At 33.9% G+C, this 18,228-nt stretch overlaps 1 protein-coding gene across 4 annotated transcripts in view; it reads right to left on the bottom strand.

The window, feature by feature from the left end:
* Positions 1-18,228, bottom strand: part of LOC127882005 (uncharacterized) — a 146,050-nt gene that overhangs the window by 126,553 nt on the left and 1,269 nt on the right. The window lies entirely within an intron of this gene.

Raw genomic sequence — 18,228 nt, 5'->3', positions numbered from 1 at the left:
TTTCGCGCGTAAAAGGTCCTTATTTATATTTGAGATTTGTTTTAAAATAGTACGTATTTTCCACTCAAATATTCTATTTGAAACAGAGCATATTTACCACTGAAATTTGCTCTGAAATATGTCGTCTTTACCTGAAGCAATTAGTTTCGATTTAAAATCATTCGTATTAACCACTGAATTTTTTTGAAATACCGGTAGTACCAATTAACAACTTCAATTCGTTTGGAAATAGTACGTATTAACAACTGAAATAATTATGCTTTGAAAGAATTCCTAATAACCATAGGCATTTGCTTTTAAGTATTGCGTATTTACCACCGAAGTTCTCTTTATTATGTGATATAATGTATTTGGCTTAGTCCTCTAAATGTGTGTTTGTCCATGATAGTAAAGTCCGGCATTAGTTTAAATTTGCAAACTGTTGCCGCGGATTATAGTGATATATAGCCTCTTATGAGCAATGCTATCATCGTTGTCCGTCGGTCAGGGCGCATGTCTGCCCTGCTTAACATCAAATGAATTCAACATTTAATACTTGGTTGCTAGACGAGCAAAATGTCTTTGTCATGTTCAAATGTGATAAAGTGCTTCTGAAATGTCACTGTAAGTTATCTTCAGCGGGAGCTCTTTTTTTAAACACTCATGTTAAGAACTCTCAAAATGTTTACATTTTTAGCGATGATATCAACGTTTAAGATGAATAAAGCGTTTTTTATTTATTGTACGAACTTAAATGCTACGTAGTTTTTATTTTATTTCAAACATATTTAGTAAATATATAATTCACTTTTATTGTACATAATTACAATACATAAAAACCTTATCTCTATTTGTATGAGTAATTTGTAAGTAGAGCTCGATTGGTCATTGTCGGTTCGGGTACTACTTAAAAGTATCCCTGGTACTCTTAAGTTTAAGGAAATGTATCCCGGGAACGGAAAAATACTTAAATGTATCCGGCCGATATATAAGGTTGTATTCAAGTTTTATTCCCGCCCCAAATCCGAGGTCGAAAAACATTACGAAACCAAATCTTCTTTAATCAAAGCCTGCATTATTAAGAAAAAGTTTCGATAATAGACGCCAGTTTACAAAATATTGACATAAATAATGAATAAAATTAATTTGAAAAAAAACCCGACAACGAACAATTTAGCGTTGGTTTTAACGGGTACGTTTCTGTATAGTTTTCGATGCCGGGATATATTATATTAACTTATGAGCACCCGGAGTTCTTTTTAGTAGTACCCGAACCGACAATGACCATTCGAGCGTAAGTTGATAATATTTTGTTGAAAAAAATAAATAAAAATGTTATTGGACTAGTGCAACTATGAAATATTGTTTGCATTTTTCTCACATTTTTAGTGTTAATATAAATGACAAACTGGTAGACTTTATACAAGAGGGTATCCAAATGTTTTGTATTGAAGTATATTAAAGTGATATTATGGGCATTTTTCACTGTTGAATTGAGCTAAAAAGAATTAACAGGTCAAATGAGTAAGTTAAAATGTGGTTACTGACCAATTATCTGCAACTCATCTTGCTCCCAGTTGTTTATAAAAATATATTTTTATTCGATATTTTACGTGACTCACCCAGTCCTGTAAGCCGAAATGATCCGTAAAACAAAATTGTGTCTTTGTGTCGTATAAACGAATCTGCACTAAAACTAAATTTATGTGTACATCGTACATGTGTGATCTGTTGTCAAACGAAAGTACGGTTGATATTCAAGTGCATTATTTTTCTCTTTCCGGGATATTGTTTAAGTATGTTGATGCTGCATTAACACATATAAGTGTATATGAAGTAAAAACACCAAAAAATAAACAACGGTTGCAATAGACACCTATAAACTGTTTGATGCCGATAATATCACTTTAACAGCGAGAGGGCATCATATCCCAAATGGTCTAGTGGTTAGGATTCCGCTCTCTCACGGCGGCGGCCGGGGTACGATTCCCCGCTTGAGAAGGTATCTTTTAATAAAAATCAAAATGACTGAGTCATAAACACTTGTCTAAACTAATTAACCATGGATGCATACAATACTTGGGCCTAAACAAAAAGAAGTCTTGTTTCCGGTTACCCGACCGACCCTGTTTTTATTCGCGGACTCAAAAGTTTTTTCTGTTACTAAAATGTTGGGCATGTAACCAGAAACAAGAATTATTTTTTTAGGCCTTATCATTTGCCGGTTATTAAAAATGCCTAGCGTCTAGAAAAAAGGCTTTAGCAAACAGCGTAGACCCAGATGAGACGCCGCATGATGCGGCGTCTCATCAGGGTCTGCGCTGTTTGCTTAAAGGAATTTCTGTAAGAAATATTCTAAATATAGAAATAAATATACTAGACATAATTTTGGAAATAAATTGATCCAATTTAAGATTCCACTAGGCATAAATGGGTTAACATTTTGGTTTAATGCGCATTTTCCCTCACCGAAATTTAGGTTAATGTTGTTTCTGTGTATCAGTATGTCTTGTCTGGTACATTTGTCTACTGTGTCAGTGGTTACCATTAGTACTTGTCCAAAATAAAGGTAAACCTGCTATAATAAGGTTTCTCTCTTACTGCAGCTTATATTGCATTTTGTTTGTGTGCCATTTCTTCTAGCACAAAGTAAGAGAATGTACCTACTAGCAAAACATATGTTATTTTTTAGTATATGCATTGTGTCATACGTAATACCTATGAATAGGTAATGGACATGAACACAACTTTAACGTTTTCTATCCAGAACTAAATACATTGGAAACTCTTCATAGTCGTTATACTAGATATTTTATGTATGTATGCGTGTCAATTAAAAAGAAATACATCAGAATATTGCAATTTTAAAGCAAGTTTCCGATGTATACATATGCCAATTGATTTGATCGCATTTATTCTACAATAAACACACATAGCATTAATCTTCTAATTCAATTTCATCTAAGAAAGATCAAAATAATCATAATGGTTTATTTGGACTTTGAAGGATTTAGGGCAGGAAAGTGAGCAATGATTTATGCACCTGCTATTAAAAATATCAATTTTTGCGCTTGCATTCTGAACCCCATAAGTTATACATCAGTTTGAATATTTTTTAAAGTGTATGCACTCTATACGGTTTTGAACTATTGGCAAAACTATGTGCGTTGTGCGATTATTACTTTTGAAGCTCAATTTTATATCAACAGCAGATGGTTTTATAGCCAAAAGCTGCAATTTCCGTATTTTCATATCAATAAAGAACATAAATAATGCATTAATCAGACACAATTGGGTCCATTCTGTAAACAGTGGAAAAGCTAAACAAGATTACGGGCTTTACTGTTTCGCATTTTCTCAAGTTATTGTAGATGGCTGTTCAATTAGAAATAAAATAATGCAACCGCATACACGTACATACTTAACAAGTGCGACACATTTCGTCTGAACTGGATTTTTCGCTAACAGACGACTCACAAGCGGAAAGCACAGTCTAATTTGTGAGAATACTTATACGCTCGTGCATTAAGCACCGTTTTCCAAGAGCGCAACTCGTATTTTTACACGACAGATAACCTTTCTGTCAACCGATTTTGATGGTACGGGTTTCCTTTAAATTATGTAAGTATAACAGCGAATTGTATAAGCTTACTTAAGCATTCATTCGAGAAAGATTCGTAAATTTGAAACGGTATACATTATTAATAAATCTCAGTAATTTTGAATTCAAGCAACGAAAGATGTATACATGTAATTGAGACATAATATTTATTTCCAAAATACGTTATTAATGTATTTAAAGTATAACATAACTCAGAACCATCAATGCGTCCTTATGGAAGGTTTTCTGGGTTGGGAGGGGGGGGGATTACCTGGAAACGTAATTCTTGCCTTTATGAAATAGCTACGAGTGGAAGGAAAAAGTATTGGTTTTCAATTTATATTCAAAATGGGCTCATAGTACAATTGACAAAGACTGATGATGTTCTCCAATTGTGAATTGCGTACTTGTACGAGTAAAATGACGAACCTCCGAAATATTCACAAAAAACTTTATTCGTTTGATTGCAATGACTACCGTAATATTGTTGGTGCATGACTGTACGGTATGAAAATTGTAACGATTATATAGGCTTATACGGGACGAAAATTACCGCATTCATTAAACCTTTAGTTAAAAAGAGGTCTCTACAAAACAAAACTCCAGTTAAGCCGGAAAGTGTCCTGCCTGATTAGCCTGTGCTCACTGAAACGGTAAATCTGAAACGACACTTAACACACATGCATTAGGCCCATTTTTCAACGACGCGGCTAAATATTTAACTTTCGAAGCTTATGTTATCGCACTACTCATCATTCGACCCAAAGGTCATTATTTCTACATATATTCCACCAAATCGGCACAATTTAGTGTTATGTGAAAAACGATAAATGTTGACTTGGGCCTGAATCAATCAACGAATCATGATGCGCCTTTTTGACTTGTTTAGGTTTTATTTATTTTCTGATAAACCTAAGAGTTGTTTTGCCTCCGATCCTGATCGTATTAACAGCTCGGCAATACTACTACTAATACTACTACTACTACTACTACTACTACTACTACTACTACTACTACTACTACTACTACTGCTACTGCTACTGCTGCTGCTGCTGCTGCTGCTGCTGCTGCTGATGATGATGATGAAAATAATAATAATAATAGTGATGATGATGATGATGATGATGATGATGATGATGATGATGATGATGATGATGATGATGATGATGATGATGATACTAATATATAGACGGCGTTTGTACGGTGATATATCTTTAATACAGTAAGTTTATCTTTAAATACATTGTATAAAGTTATTTCATTGTTTCTTTTATTATCAACAGTTGTCAACAAGGACCCTTAAAGCATAAGCAGAAAATCGAAAGAAGAATGAAAATCTTCATAAATGGAATGGCATAAAGCACCGATGTACGCACGCGCACTATGAATAACGGGGTAGTACGATTTTAGTTGAAGTATGCGAGTTGTGTTTGCGTGAGTTCGACTTCCACTCCAGGCAATCGAAAAAAATGTCTCCATTATAAACATTATCTATTATGATTTTTATCAAAGAGTTTCTATTTGCCCCTTCAGTACAATCATAAATGACGTTGGAAATAACGATTAAAATAGCATTAAATTTCATCCTGAGTGTTGTATTCTTAGAAGAGATTAACCTCAATGTCATCCTATTCCAGACCGTCTCCTCAGAAAGGCTAATCATGGAAAAACCGTATGATACTTTGTAAAAACGTGTCTACATAAATGACCATACATTTCATTTCATAATGTATTTGAAACGGTGTAATATAATCGCCGGTCAGGGCAAAACCATAATGAGCGTCGATTATCATGTAAAAGCTCAGTCGTTGCTAAGTGTACACAAAAGGGATTTCGCTAGTCATAAAGTCAGAAATTAGGTTTTATTTAATGTATTGACAAAGACACTCAAATACTGATATCGAAGCCCAAATATTGGCATGACAACTTAATAGTTAGATATCAAGTTCGCAGTGACGTACTGGGTATGGTGTCGGCCTAGCGACCGGGCGGTCATGGGTTCGATTCCCACCGTGGCAGCGTTCTTTAGATCTCTCTTAAATACATCAAGTACTGGTTCTAGTCCTATGACACGGACATGAGAGTGTTTCAAATAAGCCTGCGGCTTTCGATACAATCAAGCTCAAATAAATAGGTTGAAACTTAGTCATGGGGACTGTGTCCACGCATTAACTTCACCACCCTAGGTATAAGTATATACATTGCATTGCAGTTGTGGCTAAAGAAATAAAAAATAATTAGGAGATTAAATTTTGGGAAGATGTTTGAATAATTCTAAATATCATGCATGTATTATTATAGTGATAATTAAACACAATCGACTGAATGCATTATATGGAATGATGCCCATATAATGCCTCTTGAAAGGAACGTTACGTATACTCAAATACCATATCGTCGATGTTCAATTTATTATTAAATTGCCAAAGTGTAATGTATCTGCAAAATACACATATTTTTGTTTAAAGAACATTGCAATTATTTTATGATGATATGTGTCTTGTTCTGATAAAATTGGGCTTAATTCATGTGCGTAAAGTGTCGTCCCATATAAGCCTGAGCAGTCCACACAGGCTAATCAGGGACGACACTTTCCGCTTTAATGGTATTTTTAGTTTCAAGAAAGTCCCTCTTTACCGAAAATCAAGTTTAGGAAAAAAGTGTCGTCCCTGATTAGCCTGTGCGGACTGCACAGGCTAATCTGGGACGACACTTTACGCACATGCATTATGACCAGCTTTCACAGAACACGACACATGTTTAATATGTACCCTTCTAGCGGCTAAACATCTGCATATGATTATGAACAAATATGTATCTGAATCACAAAACTTGTTCCTTTATTATGTCGATTGCGTATGTGTAAACAATTCATGGTAAACGCTTATCTTATTTTATCCAAAAATAATTAATTTCCAGATACTAGCATTGCATATTAATTTAAACGTGAAAATGGGATTAATTAATTATTGCAAACAGCAAAAAAATCATGTTAATCCATCAATTAATAAATGGATTAATTATTGTCATTGGAATTCACCCAGATCAAAAACATCTCCATGTACAATGCAAAACGGTAATAGTTAACAAATATAAATTGTAGCTGTAATTTAATCGTACGTCATGATGCACGTAATCAGAAGGCCATATAAGATGCGTATTTGCGTAAAATACGCATGAAAAAAAAAAGAAAATACGCGTGACTTAAAATTTTGTTGAGTAAACAACCTCCTGGCTAAATTCGGATTACGCATCGTGTGCAATTTCAATGCGTATTAACCGTCTATACATGCATATAAATTCATGTAAACATGACTGATTTACGTCATTGTGCCCACACCCGGTAAAAACGTAGTACCATCTATGTATAGAATGTGGTTCCCGACCTAATTTACTCCTCAGTCAGAACGGTATCATTTAATTTTGACCCACGATAAACACAACGTTGACACAACGGGCTCTCCGCTGCATTGTTCAAAATCGATATACGCTTATGGTGAACACATTTGACATAATATTCGATAAAAACCGAATCGCCCGACTTCAAGCATATAATTTTTGCTATCAGTTCATCTCTTGTGCGGCAATATGGAAAAACATTTTTCCTTCAAGCACTTTTTAAATGGCAGCCGAAATACATATATAATAAACAAGTTTTGCGGGTCAAGCTTAGAAGATTTTGATCGTGGCTGTACAGTGTGTTCTAAACAGTGGCTTGCCAAATCAAGACGGAAAAAGAGATTAATAGCTGCTTACAAGCCAAGAGCAAATAAAAACAGATACACTTTTAAATAAAACAAAAGTGATTTCTTGGTTGTGTACAGTGTTGTAATTTTAGTATATGATTTCAATTTAGACTGCTCTGTTTGATGCCATGTGGCATGGATGGCATTTGTTATCAGAACAGGATACCAGTTGGTCATCATTTTGTAATAAAGATTAGCAACACTGGTCTGTTCTGGTGCTCACAGAGTCTGCTTGTCAAATATGTCAACACTTGCAATAATAAATACCAATTAAATGTAAGGTCCTATATGTGTCTGTCCACACATCCAAATATGGGAGGGTGGGCAGAATTGTATGAAAAGCCAGGTTGAGAGAGAGGCTGGGAGAGTGGAATGGAACGTGGAAATGTAAAGAGACAAGTAGTATGAGAGACTTATTCATTGGTGTATATATTTATTATCATAGTATGCAAATAAAATGTAAATTGTATATACTTTGTTTTGAAGTTATGAACTTACCTCCCTCAGAAATTGTAATAACAAGAATGCTTGATATTGCGAGTTAACACAACATGTACAATTTATTATTAATTTTGATCCTTTGAACATAAATACTCCTTAAAATTATCGGTTATTGATTTTTACTCATTAATTAAAAATTTCATGAGTGAATTACCCCTCGGCTGAAAAAATTATCTGGAGCTCTGCACGTAATTATCATTGCAACTACAGCAACCACTTTTGCATAAACATTTTCAGAAAAATAGAAACGCAAGTAATATTACATCGATGTAAGTATAAAAAATGTGCAGCTGTTTTTGAGCCGCCTAAGAATATGTTCTTCTCCAAACATTATTAACTTTCTCAAAGACTAGAAAACTATTTATCTTTTTATGCGCGCATCATTAGAAACACATTGAAACAAAGTATTGTCATCTGGGCGGAAGTTTTCCATTTATTATGTAATTAAAAGAGATGAGCTATACTTAATCTATAATTTACTGGATTCGCATTAACCTTCTGATAACGACCGGAAAACGCTTTTAGTTCTTTATATTTTTGAGGGTCTTAGCCTTTATAAGTCCTTTGTGAAATGTGCAATCATTTTGTGAAGTTTATTTGCTTAATTATCAATCGTTATTTACGTATGTGTCATTCCTTATTCATAATCATGTTTAGTCAATGAAGTGTGTTTCTATGACAAAACACATCTCAATAAAGACTTAAGTCGATAGTTTGCAAGCTTTATACACCCAAAACTCAATACTTAGCGGTTATAAAATGTGCTGATGCTTCTTCGGTAATACTCTATGGAACGTCGAGTGTTGTTAATGTTAATGTAATAATTATGTATCTTATAAAACTATGCTTATAAAATGTTGATGGTTACGACTCTAGATGATTGTGATGCATACATTGAAGAAGATCATAATGCTCATAATTATCATTCTTATGACCAACGCGTGTGCACTGATACTTTGGTTATGGTACTTCTGCAAATACCACGTGAATTAAATATATTTTCATATCGGTGAATGTCCACGACAGCTGGCTTTGTTTGCAAACGCGTGCAAATCAAAAGAGAAAACACGAGATTTTATTCAAGATAATTAGTAGATTTAACCACAGCTCCAAAGGGTAGCATATGTTATAGTTCCTATCACTTGCGTATGTTGTAACTCCAATGGTTTCCGTATTCTGCTATGACGTTCACTAGTACAATCAGCCGATTGACTCTTTAAATGAATGGTGATCATAACTGTAATTACATACAATTTAACTAGACTGGGTTGAATAGCAAGAACAATTGATTTAAAAAAAAATTACAACACGACGGGCATAAACAGGTCATATACATTAACTGCTCCCAAGTATATACACAATAAAATACATCAAACATGTTCAAAAGCGTGATTCTAAAGAGTTTATATCAACAGAAACTATGCCAAAATTCCCTGTGGTCATCTGCAATAACTAATACGTTCTTTGAACATTAATTGATGTAAATAACATGTTTCTCATCGTACGAGTAGCGGAACACCAGTTGCATTAGTTTAATGTAGCATTTATCCCCAAAAGAGAAGTTAAGCTAGAATGTTGTTTACGTAGACAGTCGTTCTGTAAATTTGCGCCACCTAATTTGTATCATCACGACAGCAAAACGATGTTGATTTAGTTCTTTAAAAAAGTTTATTCAACGTTAAAAATCCCTACTGAAATAAGTAAAACGTTAACAACAGCGAAACGATCATTTTTTACAAATAACAATGCCAACATGTCCGACTATGTTACTTTTCATTTTAAACGCCCCCTTTGACGATAATCTTCAGAAATAAGGACAGCTTCGGAGACTCCGGTGTTAATCACTAACATTTGGGCAACCCGAGAAATTTAAAGAAACAGGCGTTCTTACATAAAATTAAACTCTAATGAGTTTTGAAATGACTTCAAATCGTTTATCAATAGTAATTTCTAATCTTAATCTTTTAGATATGTTACGTTTTAACAAGTTTATAATTTTGCATTCTCAGCGTCTTAAAAATAATTATATCCGAAACACCTTATTATCCGAATAATATACGAAGACGCCGAAACATTATTTGAACCCTATTGACGATTCATGGCTTGCTTCGTTGCCTGATATCTATTTTCTTGGTAGTATTAAAACAAATGTGCATGCTAGTTTTTTATGATGAGTTTTACTTAATTGAACACGTGGGTCAAACGTATGATTTCCGTACAAATAATGACTTTCGTGAAAGGCGATATTTTTCCTTTTTTACTTTATAGTTGCATGAATATATCCCAAAAACTTTTGTTCACCAAACTCAAAATTGTTCGTTTTCTTAGTAATGTTTTACAGAGCGCGGCTCATTTTGTAATAATTAGCTTTCTTCTGGATGTGTATTCGACATAAACGTAATCATATTGGTCTTTACAAGCACATAAACTCTACCATATCCAGCGATTTTTTTTTGCCCAATTATGAAAAGTACCGGAACCAGCCCAATGGGAAGTAATGTGCGCAAAAAAGCTTGAAATTGGGAATTTGGTGTATTTGATGTTTTGCTCCCAAATACTTTAAAATTGATAACTAAGTGTTGTCAAGTTGTCAATATTATATTTTCTTAGGTTCAAGCCATAGAGGTGCATAAGGAAAATATCTAAATGTTGCATATAAAAAAAGTTGTTGTTTTTTGAAAACCTTAAAGTTCAATTGGACATTTTTCTGAGTTGGGGAATGTGTAGATTTATTTTCTATTTGGGAAAGTGCCGTTAACCGGTATTTTATAACGAATGATAAAAATCGCTGACATATCTTACATGGCCTCAAACAAAGTACACTCCATTGCACTTCATTACTCATGAGATCATTATCTATTTCAATGATCATTATCTCTGATTATAATTTAACAATCTCGCGTATATGGAGATTTAAAGATTTTTTTTTTAATTAAACATTAAGATAAAACTACATATCAATAAACAATATCGACAACTACAATGCTGTTGAAAAAAACTGTTATATTATATACACATACCTTTTAATTATATACACCTACAGACATATCAATGAACATTTACGATGAGCAAAACGCTGTTGACGAACAACATTTAAGTGTATACACGTGTTGACATATGACGAAATATCATGGCGCTGCCTTTGATGGATAAAGGTAATGTTCCTATTAGTTAAGTGATGTTTTTTATCATAAGATGATTCATGCAAAATGTTGTGTGTGTTTTTTATTTGTGATAATCCGACCCGATTTATTCCAAAACAAACAACTGAAACTGTGTGACGTGAATTGTAAGACAAATATTGTTCCCGTTTTCACTTATTGTGATTACATTTGTAAAGTTTTATTCCTTATAGTATAAATTGAATATTTGACAGAATGCAAACCGCATGAGTATTTATTGTTTGTCTTCGCTAAGCGCAAAAAAATCATATGTAGGTCCCCAAGGTACAGTTTGCCTTACACACCACGGGGATGTGCAAGTTTAAAGTAGAACATCACTCAACTCTGTGATTTTCAATATAGGACAACTATCTTATGTACAGTTTTCAATGTGCAAATTTACTTTCATTTTACGAAAACAAATACAAAATCATATTAAGTTTAATTGTAACAACGATGAATGACTTGCTATGTTTGTTTTCTCGTGAAAATAAAATATGCACACATTGTATTAATTTGTTGCTAATGCTTAAAAATAAACTTTCAGATTTTATAAAATTTTCAATTCATTTCAATTCAATTCAGGGAATACAAGCGTTAAATGTTGACTAATATCAAGATTGTCGAAAAGTGATAGTGTTTCTGAAAACTATATATAAACAAGACTTCTGCCAAACAATATATGTCCCCTACCGGCTCCACCATTGTCAGAATTTTTAAGTATATATTTGTTGCCATAGCAACAAGAAGTTTTGACGTAGGAACAAAATGAAATGACGTGCATAATCTCCATATTGCCATCTGTCCATATTTTAAGTTTCATGAAAAAATATGAAGAACTTTTAAAGTTATCGCAGGATCCAGAAAAGTGTGATAGACAGACTCACAGACGCACGGAGCGCAAACCATAAGTACCCTCCGGTGAAACCGGTAGGGGACAACACTACATCGTCATAGTTCTTGTCCCTTACATTAACGGGACATTTTTACGATTTGATAAATTGACAAAGTTTCAAATTCGTAAATGTACACTGTAGATATGATATTTGAGAGAAAACAATAATACTGAATATTTGCCATTTCCGTTATAGGCATATTTCGACGACATCAAAATATGAAAATTATTTAGCATTTCAAACGCGAAACGATTGAATAATGCGTAATCATTGAGTGAAGAAATCAAACATATTGTCTACGTTTCAAATCCTGACGCCCTTTAAGAGTATCAAATATCTGGAAAATAGTTAATATCATACCAGAGTTCACAGTATAGTTTGCTGTATTTCGATTCCTTAAAAAAAAACAAGTTCTACTATAATACATAATTATCAGTCTCCATGTATGTAATTTGTATGACAACATTGTAAACAGAAAAACAACGATGCATTTGCAACTGTTTGTGTATATAATCCTTATTATTATGAATCAAAGCGATTGAACATACTTTAATCTTCTAAAATAAAAACTATGTAACATTTACAAAGATATCCTCAAAGCCTTGCTTCTGTTTATATACTTTATGCGAGCGCCATTAAAAGCTTGTTATAACAGAGACTTGTAAATTGAATAGAAATTTCCGTTTTAATCTATAATGAATTGAGATAAGCTGCTTTATAACTATATTTTACGCGCAAATCATCTGACATAATGGTATAATAAAAAGATAAAAGGACAAGAACCTAGCGTCTTAGAACAGAATATGAAAGGTGGCAATTATAAATGCTAAACGAGTTTTGTTTTTACATTGATCTTGGTGAATTGTTTCGTACTCTTAAATCGCAGTTTTTATGTGTTTAAAGACGTCGGCTTGATGCCTTAAATACTTTTTGGGAATGACACATTGCAGTCTGTGAAATCAAATTATTATTGTTGTATACAAATCTTTGATAATCAAAACCAGTTGTCGTTTTTTAACACCATATGAATAGCTTTTACGATCCAAAGGTTGTGACCCCTGATTCATCATGATTGTGTATAATTCTGTGTTGCTATGGTATGTACAGCTGACAAGCTCAGTGCATTATTTGAAGAACTAGCGGTTGGTCCTGGTGATAATTATTACAAGTCATTATTCGTTTCTTGAAATTGTTTACGCTTTTGATGAAAACCTCAAATAGCCGATCAACGTGTTATCACATTAAATGATACTGATCTTGCTAGACGGGTTTAAGTAAGGTTTTCAACATCTTTGGTGTTTGAAAATACTGCTGACGATATTGCTGACTTACTTGAGAGAGTGTTTAATAGCATTCGATTATCCCTCTCTGGTTTATTGCGGATTATTATATATATTTCACAACGTATGTGGAATAAATGTAATGAACTCACATGCAAGCTACGTGTATTCAGTTAACTATTCGTTACCCTTACACAATGGCCAAATCCGGTTGATGGAAATAAGCTAAATGGTATAATCAACTCAACATCTATAATCCTGTATGATTCCTAAGTTCTAAAACAGTTCAATGTAGGATAAACAGTCAAGTAACATTTTATATCATCAACAGCTGGTTTTATTGCCGAAAATCAACAAACCGCAGACGAGCAATAAAAATAATGCGTTTCGCATGAAATAAGCCCATAAGACTTGAACGTGTTTATAACTCTTACTGACATTATAGGCAATGCACTTATATAATTATTTCCCAAAAATCGTACTCGAGAATTAAAATAATCGCTTCCATTTTTAAGCAATAAATTTGATACACGTAAAAGTTGTGAGTGATCTAATTTGAATAAACTCTTGAAAGAACGGATACTTAAAAGACTTAATAAACAATCAATTTCGAAATTAAGTACGTGCTATTGAATTGCGGAAAGTCTTGTCCCTGATAAGCCTGAGCGCACATGCATTTAGGATTAAACCCCCTTTTCACAGAGAGTGCTCAATCTATAAACAGCGAGCACTTGATAAGGGAAGTAACTGTACAATATAATTTGTCATCAGAAAGGTAGGTAATCTACTTGCGGTTTAACAAAGAAGTACTTCTTTTTAATAATGATGGAGAGATGACCTCTGATTTAACTTGTACATAAAACAACGTTCAGCTTTGATATGCACCGGCTAGACACGCAAACAACTCCTTAAAATTGTCGTCTCCATATTTCCAAAAAAAGGCTAGTTGTTGGGACGATTGAAGCAGTTTCAAACAATATTACAGTTTCTATGTAAAAAGACAAAATTAATGGTCTAAAAGACGGGCCGTGCTCTGTGAAAAGGGGGGTTTAATGCATGTGCGGAGAGTGTCGTCTCAAGTTAGCCTGTGCAGTCCGCACAGGCTAATCAGGGACGATATTTTCCGCCTAAACTGGATTTTTAATATGAAGAGAATTTCTTGAAACGAAAAATATCACTAAAGCGGAAAGTGTCGTCCCTAATTAGCCTGTGAGAACTGCACAGGCTAATCTGGGACGACGCTTTGCATACATGCATTAAACCCCATTTTCATAGAGGAGGACTCATAGGACTTTATGACCTAATTCCCCAGAAAATGATCTTACGAACCCCAGATAGCCATACCCTCTCCTTATATTACTCTTCAACCTGAAAAATATATACGTTTAGCCTTTTTCATTTCATTGGTCGCTTTATATGCTCGTGAAACACACGCATAACACTTATGTTCTCTTTGTAACCAAATACCGCAGCTATGTTTGTTCTACTGACATTACTACTACATATGTTTCTCTCGAGCTGTCATATATGTTTATGTTACTTACTTAATTATTGTTACTTTGAACCTTTATTTCAGTGCAAATTGCGATCGAGCAAGTCAAATTACTCTCGTTATAGCGACCATTCATAACATGAAAAGCAGTACGACCTAACTAAGTAAATATCATTGCCCTATCTTGAATCTTATAACGTTTTTTTTTTCCAAAATGAATGAAGGTTATATATCTTAATCGAGCTTTAGTTATTTAACTTACGAAGCAACCTTTAAGTAGCGGATTATGCTAAGCTCATTTAATTTTTAGTAAGTGTTCGTCTAATATGTAGGTAAAATAGTAACTTAGTGATAAAACTGACTATTGGTTGTTAGATTTCGAAAAGAGAGTTGTTGTGTCTTTATCCAAATATATAAGTTCTTTATGAATAGTCACCATGTTAACCAGTTCATAACACTATCGTCATATCTCGATCTTCTACCATTACAAAAAACTCTTTCCTACGCAATTAAGATTGGATTTGGAGTACACAAATTCACATGATGACAGAGCTTGTATCGTGTGGATCCCACCACCATTAGAATCCTTTCACATCATGACAGAGCTTGTCTCGTGTGGATCCCACCACCATAAAAATCCTTTCCAACGGATCCTCATAATATGTTTAATGATAAAAAAGGAAGCTGGTGGTACTGCCTTTGACATAATTTTTATTCGTGTGTTTTCACAGATGTGTTCTTTTGTAAACTACAGACACTCCTGAGTGATATTATGGAAGGCAAATAAATGAACGTTGAGGAGGAACATTTACCATTTCATTACTCTTTTGTAACAGTTTTTTACCTATGCAGATTTAGCGTCTTTTTCACAACAATAGCATTTTGCTCTGTGTAATGTTTATAATTGTATAGTTGTTTTGGATAACTAAAATCCGATGCTTGCATTAAGTTTTTGTGTATGAAACATATTGCTGTAAAACAACATATTGTCAATTGCTGAAAATCAACAGCTTGTTATGTTAAAATGCTAATTTTTGTCATTATGTTAAAATGCAAATTTTAATTTTTATTGAACAGCAAAAACGTAATACTAATGTTGTGGTCAATGCTTATGATATTTTTTAACTATTGCCTTTGCAAAACATGTTTTGTTTATGTTCACATGTTTAGTCTTGCCTATACCTATGCCAGTGTAAATATTTCAATTGATTTCTTTCATATTCATGAGTTTTGACACGCCCCCCCCCCCGCATTCCAATGTCACATGAATCCCTACTAGAGAACATGGCCCGTAAATAAGGGGAAATCATCACCGATATTCAAAACGTCGGAACTTTATTTTGCAGACATAATATTATTATGTAATTCACATTGCAAATAGCATTTGTATTTGAAAAAAACAAACTTTTGTGAAAAAACACACACATTGTTAAAATCTTTTAGACATTGTGTATTGTTTTCCTCTTTGTACCGGAAGTGATCCGTTTCTGGCGATATCGATGTACTTATAAATTGTTTGATGCATAAATTGTATGCATATATAATATAGGCCTGTATAAGCTTTACTGCTGAATAAATGTTGTTGTAAACGTTTTCTGAAATCGGAATTTTTTCACACGTCTACCTCATTCGAGCCGTGCTCTGTGAAAAGGGGGTTTAGTGCATGTGCGAAAAGTGTCGTCCAAGATTAGCCTGTGCAATCCGCACAGGCTAATCAGGGACGATACTTTCCGTTTTATGAGAGTGTTCGTTTACAGAAAGTTCCTTTTAAGTAAAAATCCAGTTTAGGAGGATAGTGTCGTCCCTGATTAGCATGTGCGGTCTGCACAGGCTAATCTGGGACAACACTTTACGCACATGCATTAAACCTCTTTTTCACACAGCATGACACGTTGTTATTGTTCTTGTTCTTCGAATGTGACTACATCCAAAATGCTTTAACGACGTCTGTTTTGTATATGCATTTCGTGAGCAATCATCGGTATAGATTGTTATAATGTGAAGAACCCAAGAGCATATCACCGAAACTCCATTAAATAATCACCAAGAAAAATGTTGTATGCTCACGATAAACAGGCATCGTGAACTTCGTTGAAGTAAAGTGTTTAACCCTGGAAAAACGGCCTAATGTCGGCAATTTAGTGTGATTAGTGTACGTTTTTCAAATATATTAATGGTATGCTATAAACATGTCATACCAGTTATATTATTACGAACGCTCATGTTATGAGTCCAATCGCGCGTAATATATAACCGTTTGCAAATACAAATATGTCTACATGAATGTATGTGTGCTTTAAACACATGACTTATCATTGAATGTGAAAATACAGACTACTAAAACAGGTTTTTGCCTTTAATAAGGAACACACTTTAAATGTCTAAGATTTCATTTCCGGATTTGTCCGCATATTAATGGAGCAGACTGGCAAATCCAGCCAGTAATATATGCAAAATTTGATCATTCAACAAGTTTCTCCATACAGCCCTCGTAATTTAGATTTGAGGTTGGTAAACTTCAGCGCACGGTCGTCTCTACAAAAAAAGCAAGCATCTTTTCAAAAAGTAAATTTAAGCTCATTTAATTTTTAGTAAGTGTTCGATTGAGTCAATATGCAAGCTACGTGTACTGCAACTATACTTATCGTTTGTGTGTTTTAATGTGCACTAAATAATTTAAATGCCACTACATGGTAAGATATTCTTTTTATGAAAGAACGTGTACTTTTGAGTTTAACATTATTGAAAGAAAACATGTCAGGTTTATACATCCGAGTCCTATAAGTCTGCGCATGCGCAAAGAGCTCCCTTGAGGATTTCGATTATCAACATGTTTTGTTTAATAAACATGTTATAAAACAAACAAAATTAACATAATCACTAAGTGAACATTTTTACAAAGAATGTTGTTGCAATTCCGGATGCAAGCAAATCACTTAAAGTCAAAGAACAGAATGTGGTTAAAGGCAAAAATTGTATATGCTCGTCGAAGCTATAACAAGTTATCATGTTAAGTGATCAAATGGTATTATTTGGATTGTTTTAACCCATTTATGGATAGAGCGTCTAGAAAAAAGGCCTTGGCAAACAGCGTAGACCAAGATGAGACGCCGCATCATGCGGCGTCTCATCTGGGTCTACGCTGTTTGCTTAAAATAATTTTTAAATATAGAAATAAATATACTAGACATCCCTAATTTTTGAAATAAATTGATCCAATTTAGAAGGATGGGAGAGTCCACTAGGCATAAATGGGTTAATTGTAGTATCACATTTTCGATTGCCTGCTCCACAACATAAAAGAGTACTGGTAAATAAGCAAGTAATGATTAAAGTACGTTAACAAACCCACGTTATGCGACAGTCGAATACGGCATAATATCAAACCAAAATATGTGGAATACAATGGTGTCGCGTTCTGAGAAAACCGGGCATAATGCATGTGCGTATAGTGTCGTCCCATGTTCGCCTGTGCAGTCCGCACAGGCTTATCAGGGACGACACTTTCCGCCTTAACAAGATTTTTGGTAAGAAGGGATTTTCTTTAAACGAAAAATACCATAAAAGCGTAA

This window comes from Dreissena polymorpha, chromosome 5 (assembly GCF_020536995.1).
Source record: "Dreissena polymorpha isolate Duluth1 chromosome 5, UMN_Dpol_1.0, whole genome shotgun sequence".
In the NCBI taxonomy this organism is placed as follows: domain Eukaryota; kingdom Metazoa; phylum Mollusca; class Bivalvia; order Myida; family Dreissenidae; genus Dreissena; species Dreissena polymorpha.
This window is presented reverse-complemented; position numbering and strand designations above follow the sequence as displayed.